A 12957-nucleotide genomic window follows, 5' to 3' on the forward strand; every position below is an offset into this window, starting at 1 on the left:
AGCAGCACCACAAATAACACAAGGAATTGAAGCAGATTACCAAACCTTAAGTTTAGTTGTTGGTTAAACTGTATACATTTATTTTATTAGTCAATACATATGTTTTAGTGTGCAATTTATTTTCAAAATACATTCTGATCACATAGGAATATATTGACATATTTATATGAATACAGAAAATCCTTGTTCATAAACATTTTATACCAGCTGCTGTTGCCCTGTGTTTGTACCATCCAAATACGTTTGTTGTCTGCAACTTTAATTTGCTACCCTGTATTATACATATATATCCTGCGGTTTACAAGTACAAAATAACAATTTACATAAGTACTTCTCAATTCAGTTCTATAATAATGTAAATCATAACTAAAAACGTATACGGTCCCAAAGGCGAGACCTATTGGCTATGCCAATGCTTGTTTCCACAGCAAACAGCATCAGAAGTCTTTTCCCGTAGTCCTGTAGGGCTCACAGTGGTCTCTTTCTACTCTTAGAAGCATGTGATAGAATGGATGAGATGGGGCATGGTTTATGCTGTGCACAGCTGAATTGCGCTACCAAGCACCACCAATTTCATTGCTTTCTGCATCCTGGCAATGAGTCAGATTGGTGAAGCACCTTCACCCCGAATCCGTGACCCCACATGCTGTCTCAACGCGGTCGTTAAAACAACCGCGTTCTGACAACGCATACCATTACTCCGCAAGTCGTTACAACGACTTGCGGAGGGTGGGGTGGAAGATGTTGGATTTAAAATCAAACATCTTCCCTAAAGTCCGCACAGACTGGAGTTGGAATAGTAAATTTTACTATTCTAACATCCAGCGCCCCCCGTCCACAAGTCGTTGTAACGACTTGCGGAGTAATGGTATGCGTTGTTACGACCGCGTTGTGACAGAAGGCGGAATAATTACATATAGAGTGAAGAGGCATATTCAGCCAGATTATTGCAGCTCCATAGGGATCTGCCTACCATTATATCATATGAATTGTAATCCCTTTAGCACATACTGGATTATAATGCAATTTCCTCAATGGCCTTCATTGGATGCTTAAACACTTCTTTGTAGTAAAAAATCTACGCATATTAGATGTAAATTGCACCAGGTCAGTGTACTTTTTGGGACTCTTTTCTCAAATTAAATAATCTGTGAATCAGTTTGATATGCTTTGTATTATACCTCTGAAACTTAAACCAGACACAAACTAATTAGTGATTTTTATATCTAGCAGGACAGAATCATGGTTTCATTCAATGTCCTATTTTTCACTTGCGATCGCTCTGTGTGTGTTAGAAAAGATGGTGACTTTCTGCTTTTGGACAATCCCGGTGAAGTTCTTTGTAAATGGCTTGTCGAAAATGTTGATGAAACTGGTCGGCCAATCACTGAAGAGAGAGATTTTAAAGCTATGATTCTTTTCCAATCATCTGGTAAGCACAATAAGTAAAGCTTTATATTTAAGTTTGCAACTGCAGGATAATGGAACAAATTACCAACCTGATTCAGTAAAAGCCTACATTTGAGAATAAATTAATCCAATAATGGTCAGTAAAAATGAACATGCATGTCCTCACATATGCCAGCAACAAATGTAACACTTATGAAAAGGGCTGAAACGTTTAGCTTGTGGCACTACTATAAGGCAGCCATTTGTGGATAAACTATGTTATTTAAGAAACTTTTTTCAGGACGTTAAAGTTCAGGCTTACAATGTGTACTGTCTCATAAGGAAAAATTACTTTGTTATGGATCGATTGTACATTTTTCCTTTAATTTCAATACCTGTTGATTTATATATTCTGGCTAGTGCGCAAAGATATATTGTAAGTGATCAATGTGTTATCTCTGTTTTGAAGTTTATATAAAAAAAGTTTTAGTGAAGAAACAGTGTCTTGCGATAAAAAATATTTTTGAAGACTTAATTGCAAGCTATTCTGGAACAACAGAGGGTCTAAAACAGGTGTTACCTCAAAGGGCACAGGAGGAAAAGCAGTTGATAATGGACTGTGGCCATCGGGGAAGCGCTGGAAAACTTAAGAGGGTGTTATGTGTACTCCCAGAGGAAGAAATTGCTGAGAAAAGATGCAAGGACAAAAAAGTCAAACAGAGTGGGCTGGATTATATACGAGTTGGTAACCAATCTCGTGCAGAAAGCACAGCTTCTTAGCCTGGTGATGCGAGTTTGCGTATGAATTTGCAGAAACTTGAAAACATGGCCCTTTTAGCAGGGATGGCTAGTGTGCCTCAGCCAAAATACACAAGTAAAAATGATGCAGTAGAACGTGAAAATGAACCTGTCTTCGAGTCCCCGCTTAAATCCAAATATCATGGACAAAAACATACCTCATTTTCTCCACGTCACCAGTTAATACGGAAAAAACTATTTCCTGCACAAGAGCTGGCTGTTTCGAGCAATCCAATAACGCCTAGTAGACCCTGCCATCAAGATCCCAAATTTATGGTACTCTCGGCATCACATATTTTTACACCACAAGGTTTTGTATCTCACGGGTCACAGTCACACAGCCTGGCCTACGGTGACTTTTCATCTGCAGTAACTCCTGTGGGTGTGAACCGTACCCCTTGCCATGATGACCCGTTTGCAAGCAACGAAAGCTTTGACCATAATGTAAGCAGAGATGAATGTGTGCTGCCATTATACACATGTGCATATTGTTATGCCTTTTTTCCTTTGGTTAACGTAACATGCCTTTTGGTGCCAAAACCACAACTTCTACATGTTATCTCTGCAAAAAGCATGGAAACTTATTAAAACATAGAATTAATATGGTGAACACGAGGAACATGGCGGCTGCAGGCTAGCGGCCGCGATACCCTGCTCTAGCTCATGCGGGCGTTTTCAGCTGAAATCTCTCTGATGAGGGCTAAACCTAAGAGATTTTTGTTTTTTGGATGAAACAGATACTATTGCTGCGGTGCTTTAGCGAAAATTTTGCTGTTTCTCGTCTCTATACGGAGTTAGCGGTCAGTGTCTGAAAACCCTCTATGTTCGGGCTCGCTGGGGGCGTGTTATGCTCACGATCCTATTCGGCGATAGTACACGTGTTGCCGACCCAGTCAGCTCTGCACTCGCTGATTGCCTCCACGTCGGCTCCTTGGAGGTGGAATCGAGCTGCCCTGGAGTACCGCCGAGAAAGGCGGGTTCGTTCTCTACGAAGGGACGCTCTATCGGCAACTACAGGACCGGTCAGAGAAAAGCAGCAAACAGCGGCGGCGGCGGCGGACGGAAGCAGAGACGAGGATATCTTTGAAAACTCCTCGACACAGGTTTTACCACCGCGCAATGAGACTGGAGGCTGTGTGAGACAAAGTCCCCAAACGAACGAGATGAAGGGGTCACAAAGAGCAGGGGAGGGGGAGGAGGAGGTGGTTGCTCAGCAGCTTGAGACTGGGATTGTGGTACAAGCTAACTTTGAACTCGAGGGTGAAATAAATGCAACGAGTGCAGAGCAGACTACTACTCCCGTAAATAACCTATATTCTCTCAGGAGTAGAGCTACTACTTATTCTAAATTAGCAACTAATCTGACCCCCATAATATCCAGAAAAGGCCGTAAGGGCAGAAAAACAGCCAAAGCAGGGAGCGCATTAAGCAAACAAGAGAGGTTAATTTCAGGAAAATCTAACTCTACCCCAGTACTGGAGACTTCCCAGGTACCCGAGCAGGAGGTTCAGGACACCAATGCTGAGGTATCCACCAGGATTACTGGTATTAGTGGTGCTCTAAAACCTACACTTCCCAAGTCCTCTTCATACCTCTCAGTAGAAGCTAAGCCTAAACGATCTAAGAGGTCCAAACTAAAAAAATCAGTGTTAGAACCGGGCACAAAGATAACACCTTCTTTACGCTCTTACTTCAAGGCAATTCCCAAGGTCTTGAGCCTTGCACAGTCTGACCATTTCTCTAGTGGTACTTCTTCTGGGGCAATCTTAAGTTCAACGTTAGTTGGAAATATGGCCACTGTCTCTGTTTCTGTCTCTCCTGTTAAGGATGGCATACAGTTAGCTCCTGAACTAGAAAACCTTACAGTCTCTAAAGGCGAACATGAGACTCTTAATGCCCTAAAAACCAACACGAGCGATACTGGACAGGTAGACCCTGACAGTTGTAACACCTCCGAAATAAGTGAGAATCAAGCATTAGAACCAGATAATCAACCTCAGGGGACTGAAGTGCTTCCAACCTCGGATCAGAACGCTCGGAGCACTCAGGTCACTATACAGCAACTAAGTCAGTTTTCCCAATCTCTCAGCTCTGAAGAGCAGTCACTACCAGAAGTCGTTGTCTCTACTCCCCCTTCAGACCTCTCTACAATATTATCTATGATTACTAATTTGACAGTTGACATTAAACGGGGATTTGAGGAGTCATCTAAAATTCAAAGAGAGATAAGGTCCTACTGTGAATCACTAGACAGTAAGATTGATGGGTTATACTCAAGGACGGGAGTCTTAGAAGAGACAACAGCAGTAATGTCCATAGAACTTGACAACGCCAAGGAGGAGATATTGAAGCTTAAAAGAGAAGATACAGCACTGGCGGAAAGAATAGAACACTTGGAAAATAATTTGAGGCGGTGTAATATCCGCATTTTGAATGTACCAGAAGCAAATGAAGGTACCAATATTAAGGCATACATTATCCAACTCCTAATTAAAACCCTAAATCTAAAACACACAGAGGAGGAGCTTAATCTGGACATTCAGCGGATTCACAGGGACCCATTTAGGCGCAATCCGCAACGTACAAAGCCCCGCAAGATATTAGTGAATTTTCACACGTTTCAACTCAAGGATCATATCTTAAACTTAGCTTTAAAACAAAAATCCTTGACAGGTGAAGGTTTCTCTTTCCAAGTGCGCTCTGACTTGTCGCGGGCGACCCTTGATAGACAATGGGAGTTGGGTCGGAGAATGGAGGCGTTCAGAAATCTGGGAGCATCCGTCCAGTTGAGTTTCCCTGCAGCTCTTAAGATTATGCTAAACAACAAAATGTATAACGTTCACACTTTCCAAGCAACAGATGAACTATTGTTAAGTTTAGGTACCTCCAAAAAGTAATTTCAGCTGCTTCTATAGCTGCTTCTATAAAATCAACTTCATAGAGTCATAGCGCTTGAGTGAGACTACAAAAATCCTAACCCAACATGATCCTGTTTAATACAAGATAAACTTAACAGTTCAACTTAGAAAAGAAGAGAAAAAAGGCAAAGGGTAAAGGCGATTACTTTAATATCACTCTATTACCACGAAATGCTTTACTATAAAACAAAGAAAAACTGTGAGGAAGGAAAGGAAGATAAAAAAAAAAGGAAATTAAAAGGAAGGAAAGGGGAAAAAAAATATTTATATTTTCCACATATTAAATCAATAAAGAGGACTAGTGTATAAACTTCTTTTTTTCCTTCTATACAACCTCGTATAGATACCACTTTAAGCTATCTAATTATATTTTCACCGTAGGTTTCATTTGAATTAGTTATATTAGTTACATTAGGTCCTCCATTACCCTAATTCATGAACGTCCCGCTTGAGCCAGATAGAGCATCAGGGGTATCACAAACCGGATCCCTTCCGGTTAGATAATCTAGGGTTCCTCAGGGGTGGGGGGGGAGGTGATCACAAGGGAAGGGGTTAGGGGAATAAAAAATAAAATGTTTCTCATTTCAAATAAAAAATGGGCGAGTTTTGCTTATTTTAGCAATTTTAAGGGGAATGTATCGGCAGGACTACCAATAAATATCAGTAGACATGCCAAGTATGAGCACCATTAGGATTCTCTCCTGGAATGTTAATGGCCTGCGCACCAAACCTAGATCCAGCACAATAGTACAATATATTCGCGATTTTGGTGCCCAGGTCATTATCCTCCAGGAGACACACCTGGTTGAAGTTGAAGTTTTAGACTTGGTAAAAAAGAATAGATGGATAGACTTAACAGTCTCAACTTCTCAGACAGTTAATACAAGAGGGGTTGCCATTCTATTTAAAAAACATCACTACAAAACTCTTGAAACAAAAGGTCGATCCTCATGGTAGATGGGCAATCGCGACGGTTATGATTGGGGGGTCAAGCATTACACTGGTAGGTTATTATGGGCCTAATTGTGATGACCCATCTGTCCTGGCCACATTGTTGTCCGAGCTGTTACATTTCCCAGAACCTATGATAATAGCGGGTGATTTTAACATTGTGCTTGATCCGAAGTTGGACAAGTCTACTTCTACCAGACAACAGTCACATTCTAAATCTAGAGATCTCCTAATCAAAAATATGCATCAATACGGATTTATTGATATTTGGAGGGTAAGGTCGGGCTTGAAATCCGGCTTCTCTTTTAGAAACTATAAATATCGACATAAATCAAGGATCGATTTCATATTGGTTAACAAGTGCTTGGAAAAGTCAGTAAGGGATATAACTTATTTACCATCACACCTGTCCGACCATTCGGCAGTACTTTTAGACCTTGAACTACAGTCCCAAAACACAACAAGGTCTTGGACAATGGACAGATCCTTTCTTACATCCCCTGAGGATCTGGACTATGTTAAGGTCGAGACGCAAGAATTTTTTAAAACCAACATTGGCTCGGCGTCATCCAGTTTAGTATGGGATGCATTTAAATGCTCTTTGAGAGGGATTGTCAAGAATAAAACTTCATATCGCAAGAAACAATACATTCAAGAGGTTACACTGATAGAGGCCAATATACTAAAAGCTCCATCATATTTAGAAAACTCAAACAAATGTTCAGACAACGCTATACAGACCAAACAGGAGGAGCTTACGAAACTTAAAGGACAAATGGCTTCTGTACTAAACCAGCGTATCCTGCAGAGGTGGGAAGCTAGTAAACTAGCTAATTTTGAATTCGGTGAAGGGGCAGGCAAACTATTAGCCTGGAAGTCCAGAACAGACCAAAAACGTAACAATATCGCCTCTATAATAACGGATTCAGGTACAGCATCTTCAGACCCAGAAATAAGGTCAGCTTTTAATGATTTTTTCCAGGCTATCTATAGGGAGGACAATAACATCACCCCTATTGACGTAGAAAACTGGCTTAACAAAATCACCCTACCGACACTCTCTAAAGAACAGGCGAACCTATTAGACCACCCAATTATGTTAGAGAAGGTAACATCAGCCATATCAAAAAGTAAACCTGGGAAGGCGGCAGGCCCGGACGGTCTTCCGGTAGAGATCTATAAACATATTGCAGCCGATATCGCCCCTTTTCTCACCAAGTTATTTAACCTGATACTGGTTGAGGGCGACCTCCCCCCTCTATCATGGAGCAAAGCTTCCATTACGCTAATCTTGAAACCAGGCAAAGTAGCTACGGCCTGTGGCTCATATCGCCCAATTTCAGTCCTCAACGCTGACTATAAGATCTTTGCGTCTATACTAGCCAAACGAATGGGACAGGTAGCTCCCTTAATTTTACATCCTAACCAAAAGGGTTTCGTTAGGGGCCGCCAACTCTACGAGTTAATTTATGACCTAATAGGTGCAATTGACATGGCAACTAATTCATCATTGCCCTTGGCCATTCTTACCTTAGATGCAGCCAAGGCCTTCGACAGGGTCAATTGGAGATACCTGTCGGGGGCCTTGGAAAAATTTGGGGTGGGCCGAGTTTTTCGTAGAGCGGTGGAACTATTATACCATGAACCTTCAGCCTCGGTCTTGGTTAACGGTGGACTGTCGGAACCTTTTACTTTTACAAGAGGCACCCGCCAGGGTTGCCCGCTCTCAACCCTACTTTTTGATATCTATATGGAGCCATTCGCCCAATTGATTCGTGAAGAAATTAACATCGCTCCATTTAGTCACAGAGATTGGGAAAAAAAAGTATCTCTTTACGCTGATGATCTCATGATCTTAACATCTGATATCAACACAGCATTTCCATCAGTAATTAATTTGGCACAAAAATTCGGCAAGATTTCCGGCTATGAAATTAATGCCACAAAAACTGAGGTAATGGCATGGAACAGCATTAATATGACACTTCCAGTACAACCCTGTGACAGTATGAGATATTTAGGTATTACATTTTTAAAAGATATCAACCAGATCGCCCACATAAACTTTACTCAGGTAGCCAAAGACTGCAGGCACTTAATGAATTCTTGGAGACATCTTCCATTGACGCTCTTAGGCCGATCGAATTTGGTCAAGATGTCCATTTTACCCAAGTTGACCTTTATTTTCAACAGTTTACCACTTTACTTTGAGAAGAAAATGATAGCAAAGATGCAAAGTGACATCACTTCATTTATATGGAGGAACAAGACAGCAAGAATCTCTTGGAATAAACTAAGGCGTCGTAGGGAGAAGGGGGGTTTGGCTGGCCCCGATATTCAAATCTATGCCTGGGCTTTTCAGCTGGCACATGCCCGATTCTTATTCAAAACTCCAACTGATCAGGGCATAGGCCTTATGTTTTCAACACTACTAAAATGTGAAGGTTTAAATCAAATGAGATTCTTATTTAAGTTTGGAGATCCAACATTTTTTAAGAAGATTAAGTTGAAGATACTACAGGACCTAGCAAGAACTTGGTATAACCTTAGAACTATTACAAAATAGGCTACTATTCTAACGGTTCTCCTATATGGGATCTTCCAGCTCCACCTGAGTGGACTAAAGATGCATTGATAAGCCTGCTAAAAGAAGCTGGGATTTTAACTTGGGGAGATCTCTTTTTTTAAGGGGAAATGCTCTCCTGGGAACATCTAGTGAGTAAGGTAGGCCCCAACCTATCAAGATTTAAATTTCTTCAGATCTCTAGTTGGGCGATAGCACAAAAATCTGACCACACTCGCCAAATAATTCAATCACTGGGTAGTAACAGCCAACTAGAATCTTCCCTACTCGACAATGCCCTAAAAACCAAAGAGGTTTCCCATTTCTACAACTTAATCTTAGAGGAAATAGACTGAATATTCCACCTTCCAGATCATCTTTGGGGTCTTCTACTGCCGATAACAAATCTGAATGAATTATGGGAGATATCCTTTACCGTGCTATGGGACATTGTTAAACCAGCGTGACTGCGAAGAAACCACTTTTTTACCCTTCACAGGGCTTATTATTCTCCTCAGAGGTTGTCCAAGTTTCCACCCGGTACACCAGTGGCTTGCCCTCGGTGTGGACAAGTTGAAGCCTCTGACGCACATATGTTTCACGATTGCCCACATCTAACATCTTATTGGCAATCAATAAGCAACAAACTAACATCTTCTACAGGCACCATGGTGAATATAGATTTAGGCCTGGTAATTTTTGGAGTAAAAGATAAAAAACGTAGTGCAAATAATAACCTCTTGACCTACTCAATGTTGGTGGCTCGACGTGAGATTTGTAAACGTTGGAAAGAGGCCTCTCCACCGACAATACAAGACTGGAGTTCCTCCATGCTTTCTATATCGAAACTAGATCTATCCAGAGGAGGCAAACCAGAAAAAAGAGCTTTTTGGTTGAAACTCGATTGGTCTCAATAAGTAGAAACTGTTTTTTTTTTGTTTGTTTTTTCCCCAGTTCCAATGATTACGAAGCCATGTCGTACTCCTTTCGCTTATTCACGTCTGTCCTTCATATTTAAGGTCAATTTGTGGTATAGGCAGTGGTGTAATTTGACTAATGGCAAGTTCAATCTTAAGATTACAAAAGGGGCTGTGACTTAGTGTGAAGCTAATCTAGCTGTAGGGTCTTGGCGCTCCTCCTTAACGATTGACCCCTACCAGTCCTGCACTGAGACAGCATTTTGGTCTTCCAAGTCGCACTCTTTCGAGCCCACGGCACTGATGGGTCAGCCATGGTTGAGATGAGAAACAAAAAAAAAAAAAGAATAAATATGGTGCATTCATTCCCTCAACAATAAGGCACAAATACCTACCTGTTGAAATATGAATAAACAAATGGAAACCTGTTTGACATTATCAGTATAAATGAGGGCCTAATGATTTAGTTTCTTTTCCCCCCTTAGGACAATGAAGAATCATTTCATTTGATGACGGAGGAAAGTCCATCATTCAACACTGGGGTAATGTTTTTTTTTTTTTTTAAGGTACCTACGTAATTGCATTTCCACTTGTATGGCCTAATTATGATTTGCTTTCTCTCTAAAGAAATGGTATATAACTCCTTGGCTATAATTAATCAAAATGAAAGCTATCCTGTTGGCCCTGGTTCCTGTGAGGAGTGTGTACGGTTACAAGCTGAAAATGAACACTTAAAAGGTGCGTGCTTGATATTCTACCTTCCCAAGTAAACTGCAACAAATTCCCATTATTAATTTCCACCAAAACACATGCATTGCCAAAAGTATGCTTGTTATGTGGATATTGTATTTATCTGCTGCCTTTAACAACTGTATTTATTTGATTATAGCACAGTTGCAAGGCACTTGCAATAGGGAGTTGGCTTTAGAGTATTTGCAAGCTGCCATGTCTGCTTTGACCAACTCAAGGAACTTAACAGATACAGCAACATCAAAAATATGCAGTCAATCCTTCACTGTACAAAAGGTACTTGTTTTTTTTGCCACTCTTTAGCACAGTTAAAGTTTATATAGGACAAACATTGTAGATTTCCTGCATGACGACTTTAAAATCTTTCTGCATGCAATGTTTTGAAATATGGCTGGTTTATACTCCTGGAGCTAACCTAGCAAATATTACATTGGTAGCCGTGTATAGATGCCAAATCAAAAAAACACTATCTTCCTATATATATATATATATCTTTTAGAATGTATCCTAACATGATGGCAAATAGTTAATAATTGTGTTATTTTGCAGACTGATATGCAGCAGTTGGTGAAGGACTCAAATGATCCTTCACGGTACAAAGATGCTATTGTTCCAAAGAGAAAATTGCACACTCTCTTGGAGGAAGCCAAGGCAGCTCAAGACAGTGCAGGCTTTCTTCTCAATGGTATCAGCGAAATACTTTTTTTTTCAAAAGAACTTGCATCTGCAAAAGGTGTAACGAAGGCTCGTGCTGGAACAGCTGTCCTTGATGAGGAGAAGGTTGATGCATTATTTGGTAACATATTACAAATGTTCAAATTAACATTCAACCGATCTTGGATTGTGAAAATTCATTATTATACTTTGTTTTAAAGCTTTGCATATGTGGTCTTGTATCATATAATTGTACGATGACTCCATCATTACGCAACAGATGTCTGCAAGACGAACAATGGGGGTGGCTTAAATTTATTAACAATTTGTGCTGAGTTTGTGCTACAAATGGCATGCAAATCTGGCACAAAGCCTTGAGTTGGCATTTTATTTCTAAATCTGGAGGTCCAGGTGAGGGGCGCAAACTGGATGAATGCATGATAGCAAACTGAACTTTTACAATACTGTGTTTGCAGCTTTTATTTAGACTTGTTCAACTCTCCTAATAATTAGATCAGTTGGTCCTGTTCCTAGCTCTTGGTTGTAAGCTCCAATTTTGATTTCGGTTCACTAAGCTAGTTTCTTCAACTGTTTTAAAAAATGCTACTTGGGGTTATAACGGTCATTAGGGACCAGGGGCTAAACAACAGTTGTGTGGTAGCGCTTTGTGTTCAATTTCTGTTGTCAGTCACGTTTGCTCTTTTATAATTCTCACATTTAGTGCAGATTTTGAGCTACAGAAGAGTACACCTGCTCTGAGCCATGCCCACTCCTGCTGCCCTAAGTTTTATCTGAAGTTTTTACGGAAACCCAGCCTTTTATCATCAGACTTCCCATTGCACAAAAGTTAAGACATTTGTTGAAGGTGGACATGTCTGTCCTCTTCCTGAAACTCCAACAGACTTCCTGATTCCAGAACTTGCTGCTTCACTCTTAAGTTCATAAACTTTTTCTTTCTTCACATTCTGCCCCCTCTTCATCAATGCCTTGCTCTCACCTGTGCTTCTTTGACCAAGTGCACTTAATGTTTCACGTGTGAACTCTTGTAACCCTAACCATAGCTCATCTGGCACTCTTTATCAAATAATGGAACTGAAACTTTTGAAAGGCAGCCCAGCCATATTAAAATCCAAAAATAGTGGTGGTAACATGATACTGATGTATGTTATTTTGTTTTTCCAGAGTTTATGAAGTCTGTGTGCAGGACCAACGGCTGGCCATCACTGGACAACAGAAGTACGAGAAGGAAGCTGGCTATAAAGATTTGCAATGCTAGGAGAGGACTAAAGAAAGCTCTGAATCTAGAATCAAACAACGAAGTTGCTGGTTTTCGCTAAGCCATTTGTTCTGATTGAAATAGTCTGGCCTTTTTTCCCTCCTTTTTTTCCTGGACTTTTTTTTCTGGATTTTTTCTCATGTTTGGTATCTTGGCCTCTATGGGGCCAAATATGTGCTTTTGATAAATAAAATTACATGTTGACACATACTCTTTGAACATTTTTCCTTTAAGCACTGTTTTGTTTAGTCTTTTGCCACTGGTCACCATGGCAAACAGCTTCAGATAATGCTCTGTTCCTCAAAATAAGGCAAGTCCCAGTGAGTCAGGAGTATGGGAGTAGCAGCACACTTTGTTAAGCATATCTGAATGCAAAGTAGAACATTGTTGCAGACCACTTCTTTTATATGAAGGTGCTTGTGGTATTTCTGCAGCACAAACCTAGCAAAAAATAGCATTTCTCAGATTTATTTTATACAGTTGTCTACCTCTCACTGTAGAATTTAAAAAGTACTCTTTCCAAAGCAGGAGAAAATTAATAAGATTATTAGGACCAGATTTAGAGAATTTTTGTGTTTGGTTTGCTTAAGTTTTATAACACAGACCTGAATCAAAATCCTTTTCAGGGTTTTCAAATCCCAGCTAATTAGCATTTGGTACAACACTCATCCGAAATAGGAAAGGTTGCACATTTGTCTAGACATAGTATTTTTTTGGTACCAGTACAAAAACTAGGCTAGA

At 40.3% G+C, this 12957-nt stretch overlaps 1 pseudogene; it reads left to right on the top strand.

The window, feature by feature from the left end:
* Window positions 1-1242: 1242 nt before the first annotated feature.
* Window positions 1243-12277, top strand: LOC144827470 (uncharacterized; annotated as a pseudogene).
* Window positions 12278-12957: the final 680 nt, after the last annotated feature.

The sequence above is a fragment of the Lissotriton helveticus genome, chromosome 4_1 (genome assembly GCF_964261635.1).
Source record: "Lissotriton helveticus chromosome 4_1, aLisHel1.1, whole genome shotgun sequence".
Classification (NCBI taxonomy): Eukaryota; Metazoa; Chordata; class Amphibia; order Caudata; family Salamandridae; genus Lissotriton; species Lissotriton helveticus.